The sequence below is a fragment of the Emydura macquarii genome, unplaced genomic scaffold (assembly GCF_026122565.2).
Source record: "Emydura macquarii macquarii isolate MOO-44397 ecotype Brisbane River unplaced genomic scaffold, CSIRO-AGI_Emac_v2 contig_18, whole genome shotgun sequence".
Lineage (NCBI taxonomy): Eukaryota > Metazoa > Chordata > Testudines > Chelidae > Emydura > Emydura macquarii.
The window spans coordinates 4,777,584-4,785,285 of record NW_027130155.1 but is presented as its reverse complement, the minus strand read 5'-3'; positions in this window follow the sequence as shown (position 1 = coordinate 4,785,285).

Sequence of the window (7,702 nt, the reverse complement as noted above, 5' to 3'; positions counted from 1 at the left end):
GGGATTAGCGTGGGGTATGTGTGTGGGAGCACAGTGCTGTAGTGATGGGGGATGGGAAGGGAAGACAGAACACAGATTTTTCTGAAACATTAGGTCTCGCTGCAAAACCAATTTTTCAAGGCTTCCCTGAGGTGCAGCACTCTGCGGCTGGCTCTCAGCGTTGCGCTGCTGTCTGGCTGCTCAAAATTGGCAGCCAGCCTATCTGCCTCCATGCCCCAACCTTCTTCCTCTTTGTCTCACAGACATTATGGAGCACACAGCCGGCAGAGATAACTGCTGCAATGTTTTTTTCACGGAGGTCGTGCCTTTAAACAACCCAATGCACATTCCATGACCATTCTGCACTTGCTGAGCCTATTATTGAACCTCTCCTTCTCGCTGTCCAGGTGCCCAATGTATGGCTTCATCAGCCAGGGGAGCAATGGTTATGCAGGGTCTCCAAGGATCACTATTCGCATTTCAACATCGCCAATGTTTATTTTTTGGTCAGGGAATAAAGTCCCTGCTTGCATCTTTTGGAACAGACCTGAGTTCCTAAATATGTGCGCGTCGTGCACCTTTCCAGACCATCCCACATTGATGTCGATGAAGCGTCCCTTGTGATCCACAAGGGCCTGCAGCACCATTGAGAAGTATCCTTTTTGATTAATGTACTCTGTACTAGGTGGTCTGGTGCTAAGATAGGGATGTGCATGCCATCTATCGCCCCCTCTCCCCATTGCAGAAAACCCATCCACTATGTCCTGCACGTTTCCCAAGTCACTACCCTTCTTAGCAGAAGTCTGTTAATGACCCAGCAAACTTGTATTACAGCAGCTCCCACAGTGGATTTACCGACTCCGAATCGATTCCCAACTGACCAGTAGCAGTCTGGCGTTGCTAGCGTCCACAGAGCGATGGCCATCCACTTCTCTGCTGTCAGAACCAGGCTCAAGTAAGTGTTCATGCGTTTCAGGGCTGGGGACAACTCCGCGCAGAGTTCAAAGAAAGTGGCCTTTTGCATACAAAAGTTCTGCAGCCACTGCTCATCATCCCACACCTTCACAACAATGCAATTCCACCAGTCACTGCTTGTTTCCCGGGACCAGAAGCAGTGCTCTGCTGACTGCAGATGCTGTGTGACAGCCAGCAGCACATGGGAATTGTTTAGTTTCTATGGCTTGTAGCAGGGCGTCTTGAGTAACATCACTATTTTCAATGCTGCAGTCCCTGTCTCACCCTTGAAAATACTGCAGGATAAGACGTGACGTGTTTATGGCTCACGGTGTTAGTGCACAGCTGAGCGGGCTCCATGCCTCCCCAGTAATGGCATGAGTGTGGCAGAGACAGGGTTTACAAAAATGGCACGAAAAAGCGTTCGGTTTATTTGGGACGAGAAGGGAGGGGGAAGGGAGGATGTTGCATCATGGGAGGATGACAACCTTCCCAAAAGCCTCTGTGGCTAGTTGCACTGTGGGATAGCTACCCACGGTGCACTGCTTTGATTGTTGACCCAAGCACAGCTTGTGGGGACACAATTCTCTGATGCAATGAGCGTGGTGTGATCACGGTCCTGCGACGTCTAAAATTTGGCCGATAAGAGTTGATTTAAAATAAATTGACTTCACTCTGCAGTGTAGACATACCCTGGTGTCTGATGCTCCCGTCATCAGCATTGGAATTGGCTCTTCATTGCCATCTGTTGAGGCAGCTCTGCCTGTGCTGAAGAGCTGCTGGGGAACTGGGCTGGCAGCTGGACTCTTCAGGCAATCTTGGGGAGGCAGCTACCTCCTCTCTCTCCCCTCCCTCCCCAGCCACCTTGCAATCTGGAGGGTATAAGAGATGGGGGTGGGGGAACACATTTCTGAAGCTGCCTAAAGAGGCCAGATGATGTCCTGGGTCCTCAAACTTCTTCCTCTGCCCTGAGTCACCTGAGCACTGCTGGCTTTCAACTAGCAGTATGAGGAACACCTCAGAGTTCCCTCGACTGGCTGAGCCTTTCCATAAAGCTTTACCAGTCCCCTGGCATGAGGGTGATTTTTGGGAGCCAGAGTCATTCTGGCATGGTGAGAGGGCTTTGCAGCCTTCTCTAGTATTGATTTAAACAGTGTCTGAGACTGAAAATGAGTCATAAGTCTACTAATTCACCAGTTACTATTGATGGAGCTGTTGTTTTTTATGTCAGCAAACTTTGAGTTAACCTTCTGAAATGTCAAAAGCTCTGTGCCCTGTGGCTTTCTGATAGAATGCAGAAAAATCTTAGGTCTGTCAGTGGGCTTGTCTTGTGGAAAAGTGTTCCAAAGAAAGGTGAAACTCAGATCTCAGAAACAGTGTCCCCCACCTGTTGCTTTAACCTAACTTCACCAAACCAGTTTGAGAAATTCACTTTCTAGAAAACCAAGTCAGCATGTGTACTAGGGTAGCTTTAAAGTCTTGTCACTATCATCTGGAGAGTACTGTCTCTCTGGTTTTTGAAAAGCTCCTGAATGTTATGGAGAATGCTCCAGTACAGACAGAAAACATGCACCCACACACACGCGAATATCCCTAGGAACAGCAAAAACAAGCATCATGTGGGAGATCTTTGAGATCAGAAAGCTGTTGAGGTTCAGAGACTACCCAATAAGAGGCAGAACAGTCTTCTCATCAGTCAGGAGATAGAGATCATCCACACTAACCGCCCTCCTACTTATCTTAATTTTTGTGTATTAGCTGGTTGTCAGAGAGAGGAACTGTGGCCTTGTGGATAGATCATTGGACTGAGACGCAGGCTATCTGGATTCTATTCCTGGCTCTGCCTCTGGCCAGATGGGTGACTTTGAGCTAATCTCTTACCCTCTTTGTGCTTCAGTTTCCCCCTCTATAAAATGGGGGTAATGATACTTTTATCCTTTGTAAAGTGCTTTGAGATCCACTGATGTAGATGTTAGTTTGTGGCTGTAGTTGTAGGGTGTGTTGTACCATCTTATTTGCATTGCATGTAAAACAAAATAAGAAGTATCACTGGATAGGGCATGAAATAAAGATGCCTCTTAACAGCACTCCTTATTAGACGATGGTGTATGTCTACTTCTGCCGCCAGCTAGTTGCTTCCATTTTACAATTTGGGAATGGACATTTATGTGCACTGCACTCTCAAAAAGTTGTATTTCTTCTATTAAAAATAAGATTTATAATGTGATGCAGTTTTACTGGAAAATATGAAAACTGATTTATAATGAACTTGGTTTACAGAACATCATATTGCCAAATGTGTTTATAACCAGTCCAGTATGCATCCTAGAGATGCCTGTCATCACACTGAATAACAACCAGCAGTTCATTCTGGATGTGGTCAGAGGGCTGCAATCTTTCATCAGCACACTCACCCATCAGAATTTCCTAATTGGACTCTTCTGCCACTGGTTCCTCTTTTTTGTTTTTTGCAGTTTCTCCTTTTTGTAAATATTCTGACAGTACTTCAGAGAATGCAAAGCCAGGCTTAGTAGACCTAAACTTAAGATAGCCAGCAGCAGTATACATGATCCAGAGAGGGGAGAGAGGTGTAGTGATCATCTATGGGTGAAACTTTTCAGATAAACATAAACATGCTAAAATTCTGATTCTTTGCTAAACCTGTCCTCTAAAAAGGGAACAGAGATTTTTCTTGAATTCTAGTCCTTCTTGGTTTCACTTGAGTTTCCTTAGAATAGCCTGTTTCATAGTAGTCAGGTGCTTCTGCTTTTGTGTGGCTGAAACTAGGCAGTGCAGATGGTGATGTACACTTAAAAAATAACTCAAAAAATCTTAAGTTTGAGTTTTTGGTGAGTAGCTCAAACTGATCTTTCTGAACCTATTCATGCATCTATAGTAGTCATAAACATGTAATATAGAGTTATAGTTTAACATTGATAATGGAATTTAACCAAGAGTTCAAACTTATATACTCACAGCTATAGCTTAGTCTTGTTAATTTCTTTTCCTTTTGCCTCCCTTTTTGTGATCACTTTGTAGCTCCATTGAATTTCAAATTGATGAAACTTAAACATTCACTTTCTGCCCAATTTACACTTAATGTGTAACTTACCCCAGTGTTTACCCGATCGGTTTGCACAGGCAGTTTTGGACTCATTATCAGCTTGAAAAAAAACCCAGAGGTCATGTACCGCCATCTCCAATCAAGGATTATGCTGAGCCTGCTGTTACTATTTTAAAGGCATCCAACTTAGAGCAGTCAACCAGTTCTGTTATCTTGGAAGGCTACTCTCCGACACTGCCAATGTTGATGCTGAAGTCATTCATCACATTGCCAAGGCAAGTTCCTCCTTCGGGAGACTTCATCATCGGCTGTGGAATGAGAAAGGGATCAGACTGCTCACAAATATCAAGGTGTATCAGGCAGTTGTGCTGTCCACACTGCTGTATGGATATGAATCATGGACGCTCTACCATAGACACCTCAAACAACTCAAGCAGTTCCACCAGCTCTTCCTGAGATGCATTTGTAACATTCAATGGCATGACACAATCACCAATACAGAGGTCCTTGAAAGGTGCCAAGTTTGGAATATGGAAGGCATGGTGCTGAAAGCCCCATTTCGGTGGGCTGGACACATTAAGAAGATGGAGGACACCAGAATCCTTAAAGCTCCGCTTTACAGACAATTGAAAAATGGACAAAGATCACAGGGAAGGCCATATCTGAGATATGAGGACACCCTGAAACGAAATCATAAGGTCTGTAACATTGATATCAACAACTGGGAGGATTTGTCCCTGGACAGGGCCAGCTGGAGGTAGTACTGTCATTTAGCTACTAAAAACTTTGAAATCAAACAAGTAAGCGTAAGGGAGAAAAAGAGAAAAAGAAGAGAGCCCATTTCAGTAACTCCATCAACTGCAGGTTTTACTTGCAGCATCTGTGGATCAAAGAGTGGCCTTATTTCGCACAAACACACACATAAATAAACTTAGTCACAAAGGGTCACTGATATAACTCATTCATTGACATCGACATCAGACTCCAATCAATCACCCCAGTGTTTATATTATCCCTGAACTTGGTGCAGAAAATCATGTCATTATGTGTCTTTATGGCTTTTAAAAGTCGGTTCTCTTTAGCTTCAGAGTTATTGGGCAAAACCCAGGGCATCAGCACTATTTTATGGCCAGGTGGGCACTGGTTCCCACAACTCTTTTGTGGTAATCATTGAGCACACATTTGGCTTACCAGAAATCTCTAAAGGACCCACATCCTTTGCCATATTTGCTATTTGTGTTTCTAAAACCTTACTGACAAAGTCTGTGAACATCCAACATTGCTATAGTGGGAATACCAGAAGGCTAGTACCAAATAACACATCTTCAAGGAGAGGAAAATAGAAAATGGGACAGCCTAATGGAAGTTATCTTGGAAAGGAAGAAGTAGGTCCATAGTATTATAATGGGAGGAATAGATCAGTTGCTTTCTGAAGGAAACTAGTATTCAAGAACTACCAATTCTCAAATTGCTTTAGCATTTTGCTTTCCATTGAGATTACTTTGATTAGACTGCTCTAACTTTGTTTTCCAGTGTAGTGTAAAGCTTATTGACATCTGATTTATCTGTAAATGAACTGGATACAGTCCATGCCAATTTAGACACTGAATCCATATTGCTCTAAGGAAGCATGTGGATAACAACAGTATTGGTACATGCAGCTAGTAATCAGCACACCTCCGGTACTGAACATAAGAACAGCCATATTGGATCAGACCAATGGTCCATCTAGCCCAGTATCCTGTCTTCCAACAGTAGCCACTGCCAGGTGCTTCAGAGGGAATGAGCAGAACAGGTAATCATCAAGTGATCCCTCCTGCACTGGAAGATATAGGTTTTGTTTCTGAAAATGCACCCTATGTGCTCTTATATTAGAAATATTACCACACCCTGCCATTACTTTGTTTTACATTATTAAAGTTAAGTCATCCTAATTCTTACTTTACTTGAACAATAGTACAGTATGGTATTGTAATTTAAGTATTTCGTACATAAACTATCCCCTCATGGGCTGCCAAATGCCAAACAAACTGCTTAGTATTGGTCTTTGTACTGATGTTGGACATGATTTCAGACATAAAGACGGTCACACAGTGTGAGTGTGCATCACTTCTTACTTCATAGCAAACCAAATCTGACCCCTCCCCTTCATGGATATGTTATATTGCATTAGGAGGCAAGAGTAATTTTGTTTTGCTTTTCCAGTTCAGGAGAGGCTGTAGCATACATGTCACATTAAATAAAGTTCTGAACCCTTAAAGGGGAAAATGTAATGGATTGTATTATTATGACAGTTGCAATACTCTGAGATATGTAGCAGCTTTTGAACTTAATTAATCATGAGGCAGAGGAATGGCAATCTTTCAATTTGTCTGTCTTTTCTGTGTATACATTATCCTGTGATAACTGTATACTGCAAAAAGGGGGGGGAGGAGGGAACCTTTCCTACAAATAACTTTATCCTGTTAGTAGGCTGGGCAGCAGAACATGGATCAGTGGGGATTGCAACTGGTCAAACAGCTGGAAGCAAAAATGTATTTGAATTTTGGCCTTTTCTATAAACAAACTACCTGCAAACAGGCTTTGAATGTTTGAGATTGCTTGCTTGAAATTCTTCATGTTTAATTAATTACAATCCAAAGAGCATGTGTTTGGGGCTTAAACAGGCTGAATTATGAATAACTGGCTAGAGTTAGTATGAAAGGAACATGACCAAAGTTACTGCGTTTTTACCCAGCTGACTGTTACTGGGACCTGTGATAGCTCCTGCTATATCAACTTTTACTCCTGACTTACCTAACCCCTACCACATCTATGTTTCCCATTTTTGGCTTACAGGACCACGTCATGAGATGTTTAACTTAGACACACTAGCACAGACACTGATTATCTTAAAGCATATTTACAGTGCTTTGCTTCCAATACAGCCTTTGTTACATTTTGGTATTCGGTATAGACAAAGTACTTGGACCAGGAACAGGAATAGATACATTTCTGAGTCATCCATGAAAAGGATCCAACTATGTTTTAATGATAGCAAGTGTTCTAAAAATAAACTCTGCTTTGAGTTCGTAAGGCTGACTGGAGTGAGAAGTACAACTTGAAACTCTAACTCGCCAAAACTTTTAAAAGTGTGCTCCTCGCTCTAAAGCTCTCTGTTTTCTTTCTTATGTCTGCTAAGTTGTGTGTTTATCTATGATTTTGGATGTCTTAATTTTTGGGTGCCCAACTTAAAATACCTACATGTGTGTTTTTGTTTTTGTTTGTTTCCCCTTCTGAAGAACTGAGGAACCACAGCACTCTTTAAAATAAGGCCCAGGGGTCTTAATTTGGGCACCGAGAATTAGTAGCCACTATAGCTGGTCGAAAGTTTGCAAGCAATTATTTTTTGTTCTCGGTTTTTATTAAATGGCCTTTTCTATATAGCAAATTTTTGGAAAAAATGTAATTTATTTCCAATTTTGGTTATTAAAAACATTGCCAAAAATGTGAACACATTTATTTTACCAAAACCTGCTTTGGGGGTAAACTGAAATCCCTGGTTTTCAGTAAAGAAACAAACAAAAATCAGTGTTTGATAATGTTTTCAGTAAAAACACTTAAATACTGCATGAAATTTAGATTCCATTTAGAACCATTTGAAATGAAAACAAGTTTGTGACTTGTCACAAAAAGACTTTTGGATTGTCTTTGCACCAGGTCTAG